Source organism: Balearica regulorum, chromosome 5 (assembly GCF_011004875.1).
Source record: "Balearica regulorum gibbericeps isolate bBalReg1 chromosome 5, bBalReg1.pri, whole genome shotgun sequence".
NCBI lineage: Eukaryota > Metazoa > Chordata > Aves > Gruiformes > Gruidae > Balearica > Balearica regulorum.
Window position 1 is genome coordinate 59644578 of NC_046188.1, and position 22277 is coordinate 59666854.

General features: G+C 37.1%; 1 long non-coding RNA gene across 1 annotated transcript; it reads left to right on the forward strand.

Moving 5' to 3' along the window:
* The first annotated feature begins 4573 nt into the window (after nucleotides 1-4573).
* On the forward strand, nucleotides 4574-22179 carry LOC142602108 (uncharacterized). The gene is made up of 3 exons (XR_012835801.1): nucleotides 4574-4601; nucleotides 7581-7730; nucleotides 22068-22179. It is a non-coding gene; the product is annotated as an uncharacterized LOC142602108 (long non-coding RNA).
* The last annotated feature ends 98 nt before the right edge of the window (nucleotides 22180-22277 follow it).

Consider the following 22277-nt stretch of genomic DNA (forward strand, 5'->3'; position numbering starts at 1 on the left):
GATCCCTTTCTACTCTGTCATCAGATCCATAGTATGGTGTATAACTGAAACTGTAGCTGGGTGTTTTGAAAATGTATGAACTGGTTCATTTCTGAAGCTGTACATATTTACCATCTTCTGTTGACTTGTGAATCATTGGTCCTGGCGCACTTCTGAGAAGCTGAACATCATCTTCTTTTTTCATACATATATCACTGTAGATAAGTCTATATATGTTTATTTGTAGACAATACAATGGAGTTTTTTGTTTCTTTTTGGTTTTAGATTTTTTCAGTTATAATTTTAGAGGTACATAAGACTGAGCAAATAAGATCTCTTTCCAAATATGTTCAAAGTTTACCAATGTGGGGAAGAATGAAGGACAAAGGCAGTATATAATCTTTGTGAGATGAATTGTAAAAATGAAAAATATGATTTATTTGAATGTCACCAGTCAGTAAGATACAAAACAAAGTGAATGCAAGGACTTGTAATTCATTATCTGATAGTTGCACCAAGGTCACAATGGTAGAGAACAAGAAGGATTGAGGTAAATCATATAATTTATTTATGTTCCTAGCACATGTTGCAAAATATACCTCCTTTGTTCCATTTATGTGGTTGATTTGCACTAGAAGCCTGTGCTCCTGTCAAACAGAATGTCAGCTCATGTGGATGTTGCATGGCAATGGTACAGCAAAATAGCTTAGATACTGTTCCTTCCTGATGTAGAAGAAAGCTACTAACAAAGCCAGTGAAGAGCTATGAAGTTTTAAAGAACTGTAAATATAAATTTAAAAAAAATAGTATTCTGTATTTTGAGGGGCTGTTTCATATTTCTTTGGCTCACATACCGTTGTGCTGATTACTGATACTGTAAATGAGAAGAACAGGGAATGACCAGCAATTCCAGTTAAGGAACATACAAAAGGTCACAGTAATAAAGTTTACTGCCATCTTTCAGAGGTAAATGAGACACTAAACGCTGGCTCCTCTTTCTTGTGGCAAAGATAGAAACAAATGTAGGACGTGCCCTTTCTTGTTCCCATTTGTTTGACGTGAACGACACAAGCCTGTTTCATTCTCACCTTCTAAACATATACTTATCAGTGGCTCTTTTTAAAAGAAAACATTAGTTTAAAAAAATTCAGCCGTCTGTCCTTCAAATTACTAAACTGCTAAGTACAGACAAGAAAAACAAGGGAAGGCTTCTTAGATTTAAATATATTCTTGAAGGAAAAGCTAAAGAGATCTGGGACTAGGAAGCTGACTAAAGGAGAATACTACTTAGTTAAATACTCATATGGTTCCCACAGATTATTAAAAAGCACGTGGCTTTGTGAGCTAACAGTCTGGGTCCTGTGAGTTTGTGCTATTAAGCAAAAGTGTCCTGGGAAAGGGACAGGAAACTGAAGGCTCTTTTCCCCAGACCGCAACTGCCGGCCACTGAGCCAAGCTTGATTTTATTCAATCTGAATATTGGCTTGGATTTCTGAAAAGGAAGTTTTGGAAGCCTGCCTCGTTCATCAAAAATAATTTAAGGTGCCACTGCAGAGGCAAGAGGGATTCTCATTATTGTTTCCTGTATTTTATGATGTTGGCACTCTTCCTGAAATAATTTGAGAATTGCAGATATAGTAATTTAGAGTGTAGAAAAATAGATCTCAACAATGAAATTCATATTTTATTTAGATTTTGGTAATATGCCTCTTGCTCAGTAAATACAACTTTTTCTGGAAATCCTTACTCTGAAAAATAGCATCGTTATTTCAGGCACTTCTGTACAAAACAAGTATAGAAATTAGCAAGAAATGAAAAAGATAATGTCAGTGCTGTTACAAACTTCTATGGGCTGTCAGCAAAGGATTTTAAAAGCACAACCTACTGAACTGCAGATTCTTAAAATAAGCAACTTGAACATTTGTGTGACAAAAAACATTTTTTGTTCCTTACAGACATTTTCCAACTGAGCTTAACAGTGAGAACTAAAGGAAATATTTAGGAGAAGGGCAGATATATAGCTTCATCCCTGGATACATAGCTGCTTTGGAGAGAGGGAGCACAATGAATGCAGTCTTTTTAACTGTTTCCTTTTCTCATTCTACAAATGTGACTCATACTAAGAAACTTAATTACAAATAAAAAAAATCTTGCTGCATACTTTGCAACTGCCAGTAGTATGAGAGTAAAGTTATTTAACTTAATCACAACAGGCCTGAATATTTTAATTACAAGTTGTCCCCAGCTGAAGATAAAGCATGGAAAGCAGCTATAAGGCAAGCTTTGAAAGGTTTAAGTTTAAATGATAAAATATTTTAAAATCTCTTTTTCTTTGACTGAGAGTGTCAACCTTTTTAAAAATTGAACTGAAACTGGAATTTTGGGAGATCTGAGAGTAAGACACTGAAGATTACTGAATGAGAGATTCAGTGATGACTCCCAGGCTGATAAAAGGGAGCAATGTTTTCATTTTTTCTCCATGTCATTTAAGAAAATGGGAATGACTCTGTTGTGCTTGACTGCAAGTTCACATATATGAGCATCTGTGACCAAAAGTGAAGGCTGTAAGAATAAGCAAAACCTGTAGTAAAACCTTCTCTGACTCCTCTCCCTGTTTTCAGCAATTTGCCAGATTTATATAATTTCAGTAATCTTCAGTGGCTTTCTATTTCATGGATTTGTCCAAGCTCACGTTAACCCTGTTCTGAACCTGTAAGATGCAGTATGATTGCCAAAATTAACAACTTGCTAATAAGCAGGCCATTTTCTGAGGCTGGTGGTGTAAATGAAAAAGATTCCATTGACATCTGGTACTGTGCCAATTTACGTAAATAGAGAGATTTTCTCAGTGTTCTTAAAAAGATTGGGTAGAAACAGAGATCATTCAAAATACTTATTTTGAGATGAGGAGACCACTTCTGGCATAGGAATGATATGATCTTTCTATAAATTACATAATCTGGGTGCGGTATGTTGACAAGTCTGATGGAGATCCTTTCATGATAAACAGTAGAGAATATAAAATCAAGTAAACTTCAGAAATTCTTCTGAGAGAGTAAAACAAATTGTCAAATTGTTGCAAACATCTTTTTTAGATCCATGAAGTTCTACTCTATTTTTAAGTACCACTTTTATTTAGAATGCTAATATGTTTTAAATAACCTCCTGGAAGGTTACTCCTCAGTTAATTTGTCACTAACAGTGGTCCTGGTTTCCTTTTTGGGTGAGGCAGTTTGCCATTCTGCTATCTGTTAGATAGCCAGAGACAAGGTCTTATTCTAAACGTATTCGTCTCTCTTGAACTCAATGATAGTGCTAAACTTCTTAAGGGGATGATTTGGAATTTCTTGACTACAGTGTTGCAAGAAAACCACTTCTCTCTCTTTACCATCTTACATGTCAGAAGACCTTTGGAACATCAAACTATTTCTTACCTGATTGAATCTGACAAACATTATTGTCATCTAGGATCCAAATTGCATCACAGCAGAAGCTGAGTTTATAGGTATGCTAAGAAATGCCTGCAAAAGATGAGCAGTAGCTCAGCAGTGAAAAACAAGAAGCAATATTTAAAATAACAGAAATTCAGCATCTCTTATTCCTTTGCTCAGTTTAACCAGCTAACTGTACTATACTCTATCAATACATAAATTAGCTACACAGATATGGCTTTCAATGTTAAACCTACTGATTATGACTAATCACATGTGATCCATGTTAGGAAAATTCTCTGGGACCCCAGAAAACACAAATTACTTAGTTCTTGTTGCATTTATTACAGATGAACCATAGGGTTTTGGACAAAAATAAGAAGAAAACTCATACTCGTTCTTGTTTTAGAAAGAGCAGTGCATTTAAAAATATGCTTACTCATGACAAAAGAAGACAAAAGAAATTTAATTTCATCCTATCTTAATTCTTGTGGCTGGAAGATGTTGACTGATGAAATGTTTTGTGATTTTAGAATAAGAAATCCTTCAAAACCTTACAGATGCCTCAATCATATCCTAATGAAGAGAATCTTTGGGTAGGATTGAAATTTTCTTGGTTACTTAAAAAAGAGATTTGCTGGTAATTCATTTTAATTGATAAATTTAGCATATAAAGATAACAGCAAGGAAACCTGAGCAGGCGCTTGTGGATTCCTTCAGTTCAAGGATTTTTCGTTCACACTTCATCTCTGTCTCAGCCTGTGTATATCACGATTACAACATTCCACTGCTTTTTGCTTGTTAATGTTGTAAAACAGACTCCTGGAAAGAAAAGCTAGAACAAGTACGTCTTGTTAAAAATAGCTCCTTGGGCAATCAGACCCCTAAAACATAAAAGAAGAAAGGAGAGAAAAAGTGGAAAAGACACATTCAGGGCCAGTAATATAATCGTAGTGGGAAGTGGAAATGAAAGCTAGCATTTTAACTGAAGTTCCATTTTGTTTTCTGTTTCCCTGCCTGCAGTTTTCTTCTTTATCATCAAAACATCAAACATGTTCCACTTCAGTCACTCTGTAACTCTGATAGCTGAAGCAGGGTGTCTTTTTAACCAAAAATAGCAAACAGATTGGTTTTTGTATATCACTGGAGCTGGAATAATTCATTAAAGAGTGAACCTGTTGGCCTCAAACGGTAAGTAGTTGCATGATTTGGTGACCATTCTATTCTGTATCTCATGAAGGTCAGTAATACTGAATCATTCATCTCTGAAAACATATAAAGGACACAGAGTTCAGTATATAGACAACTCATAACATAAAATCAAACAGCATAAAAAGGTTGTAACAGATTGTAACCTAGCTGCTGAAATACCAACAATTACTTGCAAGAAACAGTCTTGTCCCTAGATTTACTCAGTATGCGGAACTCAGGAGATTATGGAATTTAGGTCAGACGTAGTAGCTGTAAAGTCTTGTGACTTTTAGATTTTGAATTAGATTTTGTCCTAAATGGACTAGCAATAATTATTCTCCACTGCAGTTGGGTAAATTAATGGATTCTCCCACTCAATAATTCAAAACAGCATAATCCCACCACCATCATTCATGAGGTAGTTTTGCACACTGAATTATTCAGAGGCAGTAGATGACAACCTCTGTGGACTGATGAAATGCACTGTCATGTGGGAATTTGCCCTATCAATACATCCCGTCAATTTATAAACTTACTGTGCAGGGTTATAATCTGTATTTTGGATTTTCAAGTTCTTTCTGTTATCTGTACTACTTTATTCTGTGAGTTCCCTTAATCAGGAATTCTTTTTCTCATGTTCAGAGCAATAATAAATGTTTCAGTAGGACGAGATAAGCTGGATGGATTTGTCTGGAGCCAGATTTGATGATGACACTCTAGATAATATAGTTTTAATCCAGTTTTTCTTTGCTAAGACATTTTTAAGTAAATACATTACAACAGACTTTCTTCATAAGAAAAGACTAATAAGATTAGAAAGCTGGACTTCTGAGGATGCTTTGTGTTTTCCTCTCTAGCCCTTTCAAGATGTTGATGATAAGCTGTCTTGAGTCAACGTGTACAATAAAATTCTGTCTTAATTTTAAGAGTCATAGTAGGGTATGCAAACACATTATGAACACTGTGACTGTCAGATGTTATGTTAAAGCATTGAAGTAACTTAGTTTAAATCTCATTTGCCAAAGTGACATTGGCAATAACCTTGTATCCCATTGTTTTTCACTGAAACTCAGAACTTGTCTGTAGCAGTGTAAAAGCTACGTGGTGGTATGCAAAGCCGTACGTGGTGTCAGCTAAAGTCATCTTCCATTTTTAGTCCACACCGAACAAAAATGTTTATCCTAACATAAACCATTTGACTGATTAATTTCAGAACTCCTTTTACTTTCTTTCTTTGCATTTCCTTTTCTTTCTTTGACTCTCCTGGACAATCATAGGTTTCCCTGCCTATGAAATTTCAATATTAATTTTTTTTAATGAAATGGGGAGAATTTTAAGGTTTTTGAGAGTAGAGCATAGTATCACCTTAAATAGACGCATCTCAAAAGCACATTGCATACTTAGTTATTTTTAACTGTAATTAATGTCCTATGTGCTTTTCACATTAGCTTATTATTTCGATTTCTAAGAAAGATGGCAAATTCTAATCAGTAGTCAGTTTTATCCTTTTTAACTCCTGAGGGAGGGACTTTGCTGTGCAAGAACATTCATTAGCTGTTATACAAACAAACCACATGACATGCTTACCATGTGCCATTATTGCCTGCTAAGTTCTTGTATTTCCTATCTATCAAGATTCCTGCCTTCCTTTTCAGTTGGCATGCTGCGTTATCATTGCAACGCTTAAAGAAAGCTCTTCCATTTCTACCCTAGAGCCATAATTGCATTTAGGCGTTGAGCCAGAGATAACCCTGTGCTAGCAAAATGTTTGTGTGTACCTTGGAAACATAATATCAGAATGGTGTTAACTGGGTTCATGTATTACATGTGATACAGACAAACCCGGCAGCCTTATTCTTCCCCAAAGCAAGTGTTTATCATCTGATTCATTCTCCAAAGAATTGCCAGATTCAAGAGTGATTTGATAACCAGTGAAAGGGATGTTGATGACAAAAGTAAGTTACAAGGCCAAGTTTCCAATCCAACAAAAGATGTTTAATGTATAATTAAAATAAATGGGACAATTCATATGTTGAGATGTGTTTGCTGGATCGAGGCTCAAAAGCTTAAGCTAAATATTTTGAAAGGTGTGACTTGTATGAAATACATGGGGAAACAGATTAATATTTAAGTTTCAATGCCCTATTGTTCATCATGTGCAGATATTAAACTTACATATTTTGATTGTTCTTGATAGCAGCATAACAATATATTGCTACTTAATCTGTAAAAAAGGGGAAATTTCATTGCTTAAGCTTTTATTTCTGTTTTTGTCAGAAAAAATACTTCAGTGTCTATAGAGGTTGTAGTGAATTAGACTGTGGTTACAAAGGTCAATTATAGAGACTTTCTTCTCTGAGCACCTACAGAAGTGGCAAGACTGTATATGGACAGTTCTTACCAAATAGTGCTCTTCCATCTCAGTTGGAATAAGACTGATGGATGGACATAATAATGTGAAGAGAACACTGGTTTCTCCAATGCACTCACCAAGTTTTCTGTCCATCAGAGCAGACAGAGGAAAAAATAGTTCAGACCAATGTTACCTCAGCATCCCCAAAGTGGAAGGTGGCACATGAGAGAAAAAGATGGACTGCGTTCATAAAGCCTGCTCAGGTTTTTGGATACTAAATGATGGGGAAATGGGAGAAGGAGAAGACTGGAAGGCAGAGGAATTGTATTTTAATTCTACCAAAAATAGATAAAATTTAGGCTGCTTGTACTGAACTGTTTTCCATTAATGTGGGTAGAAGGCATAGGACTGGATGTATATGACAGCCCTCAGCTGGGAATGATGTGAAGTATCTGTTAGCATATTAACTAAATTTTGTAGGGTAGGAGAAGCCTAGTGATCTAACTTCAGCACACATGTAAGTGCTTGTAAAATATGTGGTTTTTTCCCTTTCTTTGCTTCCCAACTAATGTGATGATTGTTATCTGTTCTTAAATTTTAAAAATAATTTTTTTATTTGCTTTTAGCTTGCCCAGATGTGTGTTAAGAGCAATTTCAGAACAACTGATTGAACCTGAAGTGTTCCATTCTGTTGAGCAGTGATTCTAAATGTGGTTTGACTATATTTTCTTGAGATGACTGGCCTTCACATTTCTCTTCCTCAGGACAACCAAAAGGTAAGAAAGGCTATCTCCACATAGCTATCCATCTGACACATAAAATTGATAGTTTAGGGGTTGATAAAGAAGAAAATATCTTTCACTGTTAGCTGGGAAAGGTATTTGTGTGTCTTGATATATATGGAGTACATGGTCAGACTCAGGGATGCAAAATGTTTGATAGAGGGTGTTCACTGAAAGAAATGAAAACTAGAGAACATTGTTCCACTGTGCCCTAGAAGATGTTGGTTTTTTTTATTTCCTGCTCCCTCTGAAGGGCTTTTCAAAGAAAAGATGTAATTTGACACAAAGGAAAACTAGGATGAGAGAATTACTCGAGCAAAAAGGATGGATTCACTGATGTTTTGATTTAAATCAGAAAATTAAATCCTAATTTATTTTCCAGTACTTAATTTTAAATCCAGTTTATGATTTTTTCTGGCAGAACAGCAGTGCCTTGAAAAGTGTTGATTTAACAGACACAAATTTTATGTCGATTCATCAATATTTGAAGGGAAACTGGACAGGTGAGCCAGCTGGCATGAAACAAGAATGTCAAGCTAGTTGGCTGGTAGGCTCTGTGGTTATCCAGAGCTCCGAGTTCTCTAACTTGCAGCTATGCAGGCTCTCCAGTGCTGCAAGTGGCCTCATGTGCTGGCTGCCTGACTGCTAGGGGCTGTGTGGCTGCCCAGTTGCACAGCAATACGGTTTATCAAAGGGATAATTTCTTGTACCTAAAATTTTCTTTGTCCGAGGGATTCTTTTGAATGTGAAACCAGTAGGTACGTGTTCAACTGCAGTAACATTAAATCTGTTTTTAAATGCTGATAGATTAAAGCCAAGTAAAAAATATAGGAACAGCATAAAAAAATAACTAGTTTCTTCAATTAGAAATACCTTCAGTAGGTATGATGAATTTTGCTTATTCTGGCAGTGTGCTTTTCTGGTGTCATTGGACTTCTTATGGCTAAGACCACAATATAAGGAACTGGAGTTACTAGAAAAGACATTACACAAATGTATTAGTACCGTTGAAATCAATACAATGAGTCATATTCTCACAACATCTGCATATATATTAGTGCTTCCTTGTGTTCGATTCAGGGAATTCAAGTTAAATAAAAGGTGTAAGTGATACAGGAAAAAAATGATCCTAAGTCTTGTAAGCTACAGGAAAAAAATGATCCTAAGCCTTGTAAGCTGAAAGTATATGGGAGCATAGGGAAGTCTTTGGGAAAGAAACACAGTATTTATGCTGTTCTTTTTATTGTAATATTTTGTCCAACTAAAAAAATTCACATGCCTTGTAATGAACATTTGGAAAAGGTAAAAGTAAAATTCTTTCAATACTGGCTAAAATTTCCTAATATAACATAAAAAATACATAGTTAAAATGGATTGTGCTTTTGTCATCTTTGTTAAATCTTTGAAATTGAATATATATGCTTATGGCTTTGCATTAAAATGGAGATATATATATGCTTTTTCTGCTGGAATAGCTTTCAAAGAAAATTGTGCATGTTCTTGTTTAAATATACAAATTGGATTCTATTTCCTTTCAATTTGAAGAAATTAGTGCTGCTCTAGTAGTCATAGAAACTGCAAATAAGAACAGACTGTTGAATATAACCATCGGCAGAAATTCTGAATATTGAATACTTTTTTTTTTTTAAGTTCCTAACTACATAGGAAGCTGAAAGAACATTTCAGAAGAAAACTTTGTTAGCAATCTATCAAATATAGCAGCAGCAATTTGATTGTTACTGAAGTGTTAATGGTGGGAACTGTTAGGACTTAAGTAAAAGGCTACTCTCCATTTGCTGTCCATCGTCTCTCAAATGAGTATTGATATATGTTATCTGACATTAACAAAAATCCCTCTGATTTGTAACATGCTACCATTTATGCCTTACAAACCAAAGAATGATAGAAGTTGCAAGTACTTTTCTACAATTAGATCAAAACTTTTGTTATGAGCATATGGCCTTATCTTAATATCTGAAGTATAAAAAATGAGTATTAAAACTCTATATTAAGTATATATTAACTCTATATTAAGTATAAAGTATAAGTATAAGACTCTAAAAATGTACTAGCTGTCTGTAAAATGTGTAAACAAAAATATGTCAGATTTGTACTTCTAAATACTGCAACTACTGACACCAATGAAGTAATTGCATATGAAATTAGTAATCATATGATTGTGTGGAATTGCCTGATCTATTTTACATGCTTGACTGTGAAGAATTATGCCCATGAATCAAACTTAGTAAATAATTCATACCTTATCCTATAGCTAACTAATTTAACATCATTTTTCTTTTTTGTAATTTGTGTAGGAGTGCAGTATTCTCTTGAAATTAGCAGTCTTTCAATAATAATTACCAATATCTAGGAATAAGTTCTGGTTTGCAAACATTTCGGTGCATAGTAACTATTACTCATTCAGTATATGAATAGTGTTGGTTAGTTCTAATTTGTCACATAAACCACCTCCTTTTTCTGTTTTTATCACCTGATTAAAATAGAGGTATAGAGTACTGGTGTGAGTACATGCTTTAAAAACAGGTTTTCTGCATATATTGAATATGTTTCCCTTGCCTCTAAATCACTGCCTTTGATGTCCTAGGGAGTCAAAATAATTGATAGTGGGGAGGGGAAATAAAGATCAGCAGCTTGGTTATTGGCCATAGCAAATACCTACAGTGAAAATTAGTACTGGAAAAATGTTTTCATGGGTTTAACAGTAGAATTTGGCTTCAGGTAAGTAATTAGTTACCAGTAAGGTTCACAGTATTTTAGGGTACCTACTGCTATAAATTGGGCAATTACTGGCATCTAATGATATTGCAGAAAATGCGGCGAAATTATTTATAAGGTATAGAGTTGACTACTGGGGCTTGTCAGTAAACAAGAAATCTAAATGAGACAGTTCACTAGCAAGGTGAGGGAAAGTACGTGAAAGGCCCTTCCACATCTATATTTGCTACACCCTTCAGAACATGGGGGCAAAACTAAAATACTACTAAATATTGTAAAGGATTAAATTTTTGTTCCAGAAGGCTTGAAATGTAAAACTAAGACAGGCTTTCGATAAACTCCTCGCAGTAGGGTACAGAGTCCTTAAACTTTTGAAAGCAGTTGCAGGAATTTGGATTACTATCTGGATTATTTGCAAGATTTTCTTAACCAGGAAATATGTCAAAATAGAATTTGGTGGTAGGCAAGTAAGTAGCAGGATGTTAATACCCTTACTTTCATATTCCATGTAATTAGAACTGTATTATCTTTTCATCTTGGAATTGTAGATTTATTTATTTCAGAGGTTATCTAGCTAGAAGAAATACAGTCTTGACAATCTTATTAAACTGATCCAGAACACAGTCATCTTTTTATGGATTCAGACTCTCCTCATGAATTAAAACTCCTAGTATCACAAACTAGGGCTAATTCTGTACCAACAAGTTAATGTGTCAAGCATACTTGAATTCCCCAGTGTAAATGCAGCCAGGGGTCTCATGGTCTGCAATTGGTCAACATTGTTAAATTGGGGTTTGACTCCTATTTATACTGGTCTGGGAGCAGAGTTCAATGTGTACAGCTGGAAGTATGAAAAATACTGAATGTTTATTGACAAAAGTAGTCTCTAGTACTGAGGCATCTGGTTTCCTGGCTGGCAAAAAGGGATGCATAGACCTCAGTGTCCTTAAGAGAGCTTGGATGGGATGACTTTGTAGTACTCTGAGTCCAGAATGGCTTGAGATATGCCAGAAAGGATATGTATCCCCACAAACTAGAATTTTTTTTAATAAGACAGCTGATATAGTTGCAATAATTTCCCTAATTAATAATGAAAAAACCCCATAAAATGTTATTAGTATAGAATTTCTCTGGCAAGAGAGGGATCACTCTTTACTGGGAGAGCTATATCAAGTGAAATCAACATTCAAACAAAATCAACATTCTCTTAATGAAATGTATGTTACCTTCATGGAGGAATAAGGATTTTTGAAAAAAATATAACCAAGTTTTGAAATAACTTTCTAATCGCAAAGAAGAGATGAAGGAATAACCCCAGCATACCCTTCAGTTATGCTGCTGCAGTGCAAATAGTGAAGAGACTAAAGAACTTCTCATTGTGTATCAGAGGATTGACAGCTTGGTGTTCAGACAGAGCTCTAAGTTCTAATCTAAGCTTAATAAACATGGAAATGCTCACTCTTAAGTAGAATACTTGTAAGAATCCAATCCTTTACTTATGTAATTGAATGTTTGTTTGAAATGACTAGTGTATTCCAACTTAAGTTGTCAAGTAGTAAAATTTGTCAAATTTGGACCACTTACAGGCTGTTGCAATTGGAAGATGTTTCAGCAAACTACAAGTTACATTGGAAGATGTTTCAGCAAACTACAAGTTACATACACATGCTCTTTTGAGACAAAGAACCATTCTGAATATCAGGTGAAATAAAGTAGGTCATAAAGATGCAAAGTGTGAGTTACTTATGGTATTCAATATTTTTGAAACAGTGTGTGCCCACAGCTGTGGCCTCACATATCTTCTCAAGTACTGCAAGTCACTACTTCCTATTCTGTACAAGAAAAGAATGGTACTTAGCATTTGCTAGTGTTCTAGAACCAGAAATGGCTCTAATTCTCTGTGATGTTAAATATTTGTTTATTATAATCTCATTTTTGCAAATAGGAAGGTTCAGTCACTCTTCAAGACAGAGCAAGGGAGAATACCTTGTCCAAAATCGCAGTGAGAGCTAGGTTAGTGGGCAGTGGCATGGAGTGCTGATTTTCAACGCACTTTCTCTAGGATGATGCTCAGACCTATTTAAAATTGGAATGTCTTTTACACTATGAAAACTTATGCATAATAACATAGAAATTTAACTTGCCTTTTACATTTTCTTTAAAATAAAGTATCTGAAGCAAAGTCATCCAGTACTAGATGGGGTTTTTGCTTATGAGTATGAATAGATCTATTTGTGAAGAAAGATGTCATGTACATTGAAAATATCTCCAAGCACTTTGTTGTCATAGCTGTTTAGCTTGAAAATAGGCTTTTTGTTAACGGATTTTATCTACTCTTCAGGCTGCAGTCAGGAAGTTCAGCAGAATGGAACTGACATCATAGGTACTTTTTTTTGAGGTGTTGTGGTTTAAGCCCAGCTGGCAGCTAAGCACCACGCAGCTGCTTGCTCACCCCTGCCCCCCAGTGGGATGGAGAGGGGAATGGAAAAAACCCCTCGTGGGTTGACGTAGAGACAGTTTAATAACAAAGGAAGAGAACAATAACAATAATAACAACAACAATAATAAAAATATGTATATAAAACAAGTGATGCACAAATGTAATTGCTCTCCACATGAGGAAGAAAAAAAAAAACAAACCCTGATGCCTGGTCTGTTTCCGAGCATCGATCCCGCCTCCCGGCTGGCTTCCCCACTTATATCCGGAGCATGATGTTCTATGGTAGGGAATATTGCTTTGGCCAGTCTGGGTCAGCTGTCCTGGCTGTGCTCTACCAGCTTCTTGTGCACCCAGCAGGGCGTGAGAAGCTGAAAAGTCCTTGACTTAGTGTAGACACTACAACTACCCAGCAACAACTAAAACCATCAGTGTGTTATCAACGTTATTCTCATCTGAAATCCAAAACACAGCTCTATACCAGCTACTAGAGAGAAAATTAACTCTATCTCAGCCAAAACCAGTTTATAGTGGAACAAGATACACATACATTCAGTGACAGTCTGGCTTGTTTATTTTGAATTTGTATCTTGAAAGGGAGGGTGAAGGGTGAAAAATCAATTTGCGAACCTTTTCACTAAGAAAATACTGTAGAGAAATTATTCCTTTGCAATCTACTGCTCATGAAGGGAAGCAGCTTAGAGGAATCTTAAACCCAATGAAGCAAGAGGCTATGAAATCATCCCTAGGTTAGACAAGAAGGCTTATAAGATTGGAATTTCAGTTAAACAAGTTTGCTGTAAGTTAGCAGTTGAATTATTTTTCTGAGTTTATGTATTTTGGATGAAGAATGTAAAAATTCTCCCTTCCCAGTGACATAACTGCTAACATTGTGGATTCAGGGTTTTTTTTTGTGTTCCCATTTTGCATTTTTAGAATTCCATTGGGACCTGCTGCTCTTGCTGATCAGCACCCAAAACTTCTGGGCAATATCAGTTCTGCCCTAAAAGATCTGCAGAACTGATGGTTGGCTTAAAATATAGATATCTCTCTAGTATGTTTCATGCTTAAAATGTGTGACGTTACTGTAGCCCTTAGTCAGAGGTATGAAAACAATACTATTATCAGAAAGAATGCTAAAAGTGGGATTGACTAGATGATTGACACTTGTCTAAGGACATCTGTTGTAGCTGTGTCAGACCAGATTAGGCTGTTCAGAATAGAGAAGTGATGATCGGTTGAATTAGTTATCCTCCCTCTGTTTTATAGAAAGGCTTAGGGCTGGAGGGGAACTGAAATACAACAGTGAGATGCAGAAATGTTCTGGCTATGAATTGTCCAGTTAAAATGTAGACAGGTAACATTTCCCGTCAAAGCTTGAAGTTCCCTCTCCTACTTTTTCTTCCCCTTCCACTACCACTAAAGCTATAAAGACCTTTCAGACCTTTTCCAAACACAAACCAGGTTATGTTTAGTCTGGATCATTTCAATCATCTGATTTACAGTGTGGCTTCAGAAATAGCTGTGTCACTGCAGCTAAGAGGAGGGAACTGAAATGCAGTGGGAGGAAAGAGTGCTCAGGCACAGGAATATCAGGGCTTCTTAACCCAAACTCTGGACACTGCAGTCAATGTCTCAATACACCACAGCTGTCACATTTTGTTAAGTCACTTGATTTGACAGTATATCTGTTTTCCTTAATGTATGTAAGTGAGGCGGGGTGAAGATCCTGACCCATATCCTGCCCTCTCCTACAGGCAGTAATCAATCTCCTTAGAGAAGGACGGACTTTCACTGTGTGCTTAGAACAAATTGGGAACTCAATCTTCTCTGGAGCCTGTATGAATTTTAACAGATCAAGGAGATCATTTATCTAGGACGATAGATATTTGGAAAAAGTTAAACATAATTTTAATAAACCCACTTATATAAATACGTTGTGGTAGGTTTATAAAGCTGATGGGGGGGTTTTGTTTTTGTTGTTGTGTTTTGGCTTTTTTTTCCTTTCCTTAAAGGAAAACCCATTATTTAAATTCCAGTTATGGGAAAATCTCTCCTAACTGCCTTATGCCCCCCCCCCCCCCCCTTTTTTTAAAAAAAAAAACCCACATACCAATGTTTTAGGAAATATTAGGTTCCTTGTTACAAAATCTTCTGTCTACTTCCCTCCGGAAATGTTTATAAGGGAACTAACAGCGACCTATGTGCTCCATAGAGAGTCATTTCAGTTCTTAGTTTGGGCATAATTTGTTAGAAACAAGGCTGGTTTTCTGCCTGTCTTTCCTTGATCTCTGAGGAGAAAATGATGTATGCAGAGAAGCATTTCCAATTATAAATTATTCCAGGTTTTCAACTGACTGGTTTGAGGCTTGATACTCTGTCATGATTCAAAGATGAGAGAATTAGGTTAAACAAACCTTTCTTTTAACAGCAGGTAAGCAGATAAGCAGAATAGTAAAGTAAGATGGTTACTGCAACTTAAGTGGGATTTTGTATATGGTGAAATAATTTTTTGACAGTTACTCTGAATTTGAGAAGCAGGTCAGAGAAATAGTGGAAAAAATATTGAGCTTTTTCTATTTACTTTATTGTCAGTGGAGAAGCTGTTCCTTATCGTAGTTGGGGAAAAAAAATTTCCTCCACAAACTTATGCATTTGAAATTGAACATGAATTTTGAATAAATAAACATGAAAATGCTTAATCTTAAATAGAAGACTTGTGAGAATACACGCCTTAGCTTATGTAATTGAATGTTTGAAATTACTAGTGTATTCCAACCTGTAAGATGTGTTTTGCTGTGTTAAATTAAACAAGCAATAAGTGAGATGAAGTAATGCAGGACCACTGGTAAATGAAAGCAGACAGAAATATTTTTCATATGCTTTGAATATTTTCAAGATGTTAAAATACTTCTTATACTACATCAGGCTGGTATTTTCAACATAAGAGTGAGAGGGGATAGCCAGAATGTGGTGCGGTGGGCATTTGAACTCCACAGTTTAAGGGGGATTGCTCTAAGGTAGCCCAAGGCTTTTTAAATACTTTTTTTCCTGGCTGTCCTGAGGGAAGCAGAGGGACAAGGGGAAAGATGGGGCCTGACATATTCATGCAAGTGCTGAGGGATGGGAGGGTAACATTTACTGGTGGAAGAAGTCTTTTCTCTCCATGCCACCTCCTTGATAAGCTCCTGTGTCACCCATTGTAGCTTTTCCCTCCCCGTTGGCAAAGGCAGGAGCAGGGAGGGAGTCAGCTAGGGCTCTGGTGGAGGGGACTTAGGCCATGGGCCCTGGGTGGTGTGTTGCTCCCATCCTCCATAGCACCAGGCAAGCACCTGCTTTGTCCACCCCTAGAACCAGCCCCGGTTGTACCAGCCAGGTGCTTTTCTCTTCTCCCCACTCCTGTGGATAGGTATCTTTCCATATGACCACACATGGATCTTTCAGTCACAGCAAACTGAAAAAAAATTTCCTTAAGAATCAGCATAATCCAATATTTTCTAACAAATAAAACCAACCATCTCATTAAATGTTTCCTAAGCTGCATAGACATGATGTTACATGAAAAGTGGGACCACATGCAAACCAAAGTTATGGGGAGAAAAGGGACTGCTCGTAAGATCTCAGATGAATGATATTTGGCCCTGAGCTTATATGACTATTTTTAAAAAGGCAGGACAGATTATGAATGTTTGATTTAAAGCCTTAAATATATGCTTTGTTATCTTCATGATATCAGTGTAGCCTTGTTTCTGCTTGCTGAGGAATTACATGAGCAATCAACATAGCGCTCATTTCTAAAACCATGCTGAAGTTTTATTTCACAAATTTGCTGTTGGTCATAGACAGTTTGTGAGCAGAAGAGAGTTCAGTGTTTTAGCAGTATCTTCTTAAATCTTAAGTTTAAATCTACGTATTTGTGTTGTGGAGTCAGGATATTGGTTTTGTGAAACTGCATAAAACTGATGTGACAGAGTGACAGTCAGGCCTATTAACATCAATCAGAGATGTAATCTTTTCTTTTACAGAGATTTTTATATGGAGAGGTCTAGGTTTTCACACTACTCTTATCTAAATTTTGAGATGAATGACAGTAAGAAATTTATTCATTTGTTTCAGTCAAAAGGATTCAGTAAGAGATCCATATAATTTATTTGCTGAATCCAACTATTTCATACTAACACCTAACCATTTAACAAACATGTAACATTGCCCTAAAATTAAAGCTATTGGTACATAATGAGAAAGAGGAAAAAGAACTGTATGTCTTCTTGCCACATAGCCGTGTTTGAACTTTGGTGTCTTGTGGTACCACACCTAGTTTGTAATGTTCATTGCTGTTAACTAAATCTGCAGCCAGGAGCAACTTACAGAGTTGCAGCAGTAATTTGCAGAATTGCCTGAAAATGAACTTTCTTAGGAGCTTGCTTTAATTTGTTCATTTGCATCAAGCAATTTCAACAACAGTTGGATTAAGGAAAGTGGCGTTTATCTTCCATCCTCCTCTGGCCAGATAATTGTGCAGTTTGACTAATCTTGTAATTCATGCCTCTTACACCCATCTTGTATGAAGATCAGCAATTTTCTTTAGGAAGAACTCAGATGTGGTAAGAGCCAACAAAGCTGGAAAGGATACACTGTGAAAAGCAATGTGATAAGTATGCCTAGTTTTCAACAATTGCTTATAATCCTGTGGCTTTCTATAAATACTAATGGAGATGATTATGAGTTTGTCACTTACTGTTTTGGATTCTAATTAATGTAAGCTAATATATTCAGTGTGCTAACCTAAAGGATAATATGAACAAGAACTGAAAAATTCTCTCTAGCCACGGGGATAAGACACTCCCCTGTAGTCTTTTAGTAGTTTGCAAAATTTCCAGAGGCTGTAGGATAAAGCCAAACTTCCATAGATGTTTTTCATAGAGGCTGTCTATGAAAAGACTAAACCAATTGAATTAGACTATTTCCAATATGGTGAAGGAAATGAGAGATTAAGGAGGACTCAAATGGTAGAAGTGACTCTATGACCATGGAAAAATAAGGAAACAAACAAAATCACACTGATGAATACATAGCAACTCTTACCCCTTGAAAAGTCCTTTTTGTAGAACATGAGGGCAGTAGTACACTTCCTGGAGAAGTGGTGCATTTCAGGCTGAAAATGAACAACGCGGACGTGAGTTGTAAAGAGAGTGATTCCTTGACTTGCCATAGAGGTGATCAGAATGTTTACTGTGAATTTGTTTTCTTCATTGCCAGTGGCTTTTTAATGAAAAATCTTAATACTTAACATTTTAACCATTTTCTTTTTTCATGTAATATTAGTTGAAAATTCATAGTCATTACCCCAACACTCAGGGACATTCTATAATACAATGACAGTAACAAAATTTTTACTGTTATTTCTGACTAAAGGAATAATTCAGAGCATAATTATGATAGCGATTTTCACACAAACACAAAATAATTTTATTACAGTGGCAATGTTTCAAAATGTGTCTTTTTTTAAAAAATTGTTTCTTTTGAAAAGAAACATTTCTTGTTCGTTCACATGAAGCAATTTCAACAATACTTTCATTAAGGAAGATTCCTCTCCATTCCACTCCGTTATGGAAGAGTCCCCTGGCAGGCAGTCCTGAAGGACAAAGGAGTCCAGGAAGGCTGGGCATTCTTCAAGAATGGTATCTTAAAGGCGCAGGAGCAGGTGGTTCCCATGTGCTGAAAGACAAGCTGGTGGGGAAGACCACTGGCGTGGCTGAACAGAGAGCTTTGACTGGAACTCAGGAAAAAAAAAAGAGATTTTATGACCTTTGGAAGAAGGGGCAGGCAACTCAGGAGAACTACAAGGATGTCATGAGGTTATGTAGGGAGAAAATTAGAAGGGCCAAAGCCCAGCTAGAATGTAATCTGGCTACTGCAGTAAAAGGCAATAAAAAATGTTTCTATAAATACATTAGCAACAAAAGGAGGGCTAAGGAGAGTCTCCATCCTTTATTGGATGTGGGGGGAAACATAGTGACAAAGGATGAAAGAAATTTCTTCACTGAAAGGGTTGTCAAGCACTGAAACAGTCTACCCAGGGAAGTGGTTGAGTCACCATCCCTGGAGGTATTGAAAAGATGAGTAGATGTGGCGCTTAGGAACATGGTTTAGTGGTGGACTTGGAAGTGTTAGGTTTACAGTTGGACTTGATCTTAAAGGTCTTTTCCAACCTAAATGATTTTATGATTCTATGATTTTAATTTGAAAAGAAACAGTTCTTTTGAAAAGACAGTGGGTGACTGAGAACTGGCGCAGGTTGCTGAGAGAGGCTGTGGAGTCTCCATCTTTGGAGATACTAAAAAGCTGCCTGAACGTGGTCCTGGGCAACCTTCTCTATGTCGCCCTGCTTGAGTGGGGAGGGTGGTGACAAGATGACTTCCAGAGATCACTCTTGACTTCAACCAATCAATGATTCTGTGAAAAGTCAATTAATCGGTCAGCATGGTTTCAGAGTATGCAAAACAACAATGTCTAAGTACATGCTGATCCTCTAGTATAGTTCTTCTCTTTGCTTTTCACAGCCCACTTAAGGTTTTTGTTATTCTGCTTTCACGTGTCCATCTCCTTTTCTCTCCATCTTTTCTTTGCCCGTCATTTTTTTGCCTTTCATTTCTGTTTCCTATTTTTTTCTTTGTTTGCTTTTATTGAAATGTATTGTCCACTTGTTTTGAATGCAATAAGGCTTGTGGCTCTGCTCTGGTAAAGAATTTCAAAGCCTGCTGCTGCAGAAGACCAGTCCCATCCTTGCAAATTTCAGTCTTGACTGTGAAGAGCTTCAGGGTTTATTGCTTCGGGAATTAATGTTCTATCCTAAGCTCACTAAAAATTAGTGACAAAGCTTAATGACTTTAAATGCAGGATCAATTCATCACAAAAGGCAGAAGGAGAGTGATATAGCATAGCTATCTCACTCCAAAAAGCAAAATTTGATTTAGTGTAAATCCCTTTTTTTCTTCTTCTTCTTCTTTTTTCTTCCAGGACATTCTTAAAATGAAAAAAAAAGAAAAACAGCGGTGAACTTTCCAGAAAGCCTAATGAAGCTTGCTGTTGAATGATTAATGAAAATGACTAGTATCAAAGCTTGTCAAAATTACAGCCTCCATTCCAGGCTTGGTATACCTTCAAATAATTTAAAATAATATCAGACTTTGTAACTATGGTTTAATTATGCTATTAATATTACCACAGCTTTACTGCTTTATCAGTATAGACTTGCTGATCTTAGAGGTAAAATTAATTTGTTTATACTTTCCTTCTGATTCTATTTGTTTCAATAAATTGCAAAATATGAGCCTAATCAACCGTCAGGCATTCAACTCAACTGCATTTAATTTCTTCAGTAGAGCAAGTACCCATATCTGATGGGCCAAAATAGACATTTTATTAGTTTACATTCTGAATGCATATAGGATAAATAATTATAAACTCAGTACAGTGTGAAATGTCTAACAAAAAGTGTTGTTTCCCAAAGAATATTGGAAGAGGCAGTATAATAATACCCTTGCAAATTTATTCCAAGAACTGGATTTTTTTGTGTACTGTAAAAGGATGAAGAGTTGGGAGAGCTGTAAGAATTGTTCCATATTTGCTTCCCTTTTCCTTCTACATGGCTAATATGACAGCAGAACATACTCAGGTATGAGTAATTGTAGTGGGCTGACCCTGGCTGGGGGCCAGGAGCCCACCAGAGCCGCTCTATCACTCCCCCTCCTTCACTAGACAGGGGAGTAAAAGCATAATGAAAAGCTTATGGGTCGAGATAAGGACAGGGAGAGATCACTCACTAATTATCGTCATGGGCAAAACAGACTGAACTGAGAGAGGAAATTCATCTCATTTATTACTAAGCAAAACAGAGTAGAGGAATGAGAAATAAAATCAAATCTTAAAACACCTCCCCCCACCCCTCCTGTCTTCCTGGGCTCAACTTCACTCCCGGCTTCAACCTCCGCCCCCCCTCAGCAGCACAGAGGGACAGGGAATGGGGGTTACGGTCAGTTCATCACACGTTGTTTCTGCTGCTTCTTCATCCTCAGGGGGAGGACTCCTCTCATCGTTCCCCTGCTCCAACATGGAGTCCCTCTCACGGGAGACAGTCCTTCACGAACTGCTCCAGTGTGGGTCTCTCCCATGGGGTGCAGACCTTCAGGAGCAAACTGCTCCAGCGTGGGTCCCCCACGGGGTCACAAGTGCTGCCAGCAAACCTGCTCTGGCGTGGGCTCCTCTCTCCATGGGTCCACAGGTCCTGCCAGGAGCTTGATCCAGCATGGGCTTCCCATGGGCCACAGCCTCCTTCAGGTGCCTCCCCCTGCTTTGGTGTGGGGTCCTCCACGGGCTGCAGGTGGAATCTCTACACCCCCTCATCCTTCCTCCATGGGCTGCAGGGGGACAGCCTGCTTCACCATGGTCTTCACCACGGGCTGCAGGGCGATCTCTGCTCTGGCACGTGGAGCACCTCCTGCCCCTCCTTTTGCACTGACCTTGGTGTCTGCAGAGTTTCTTACATCTTCTCACTCCTCTCCAGCTGCAAAAGCTCTTCCTAACTGGTTTTTTCTTCCTTCTTAAATATGTTATCACAGAGGTGCCGATTGGCATGGTGGGTCCATCTTGGAGCCGGCTGGCATTGGCTCTATCAGACACAGGGGAAGCTTCTAGCAGCTTCTCACAGAAGCCACCCCTGTAGCCCCCCCCGCGCTACCAAAACCTTGCCATGCAAACCCAACACAATAATATACCTTGAAAATTATACAAATGCAAACAAGATAAGGCAAAATGTGTCTTTGTAAAACAAGCTTCTGTTTATTTTCCTCAAACTGCTCTGCATACTGGCACAACATGATGTTAGAGATTATTCATTCTAGAAAATTTCTGTAATAGTTTCTGCAATGAAATCTATGCAAAACACTTATTATTTTAAGATAGATATATCACATAATTTAGTCTGCTGGTCTTTATAGCTTTTAATCATTTTATAGGCATCTGCCTGTTCTAACTTTTAGAAATTTACTGTAGACTGTTATGACATTTAGATATCTGATGATCACAATAGGATCCGGTGCTGCTTTTAATGAAAAATTCTTTCAGTATTCCAATTTCCTTACTTTATGCCATTTTAGGATCTTCACTGACTCATTGTTTCCTGTAGAAGAGCACTGAATCACCTTTATACTATCCAGAAATAGACCCCCTAAGGTCACCCTAATCAGCCAATAGATTCATCAGCACTGAGTAAGTACTTACAAAAGTGAGACCTTTCAAATAAGGGTTCAGACTCTGCTGTAACCCTTTGTTCTTGTGCCTAGCAACTCTAGGAAAGATTTGAACAA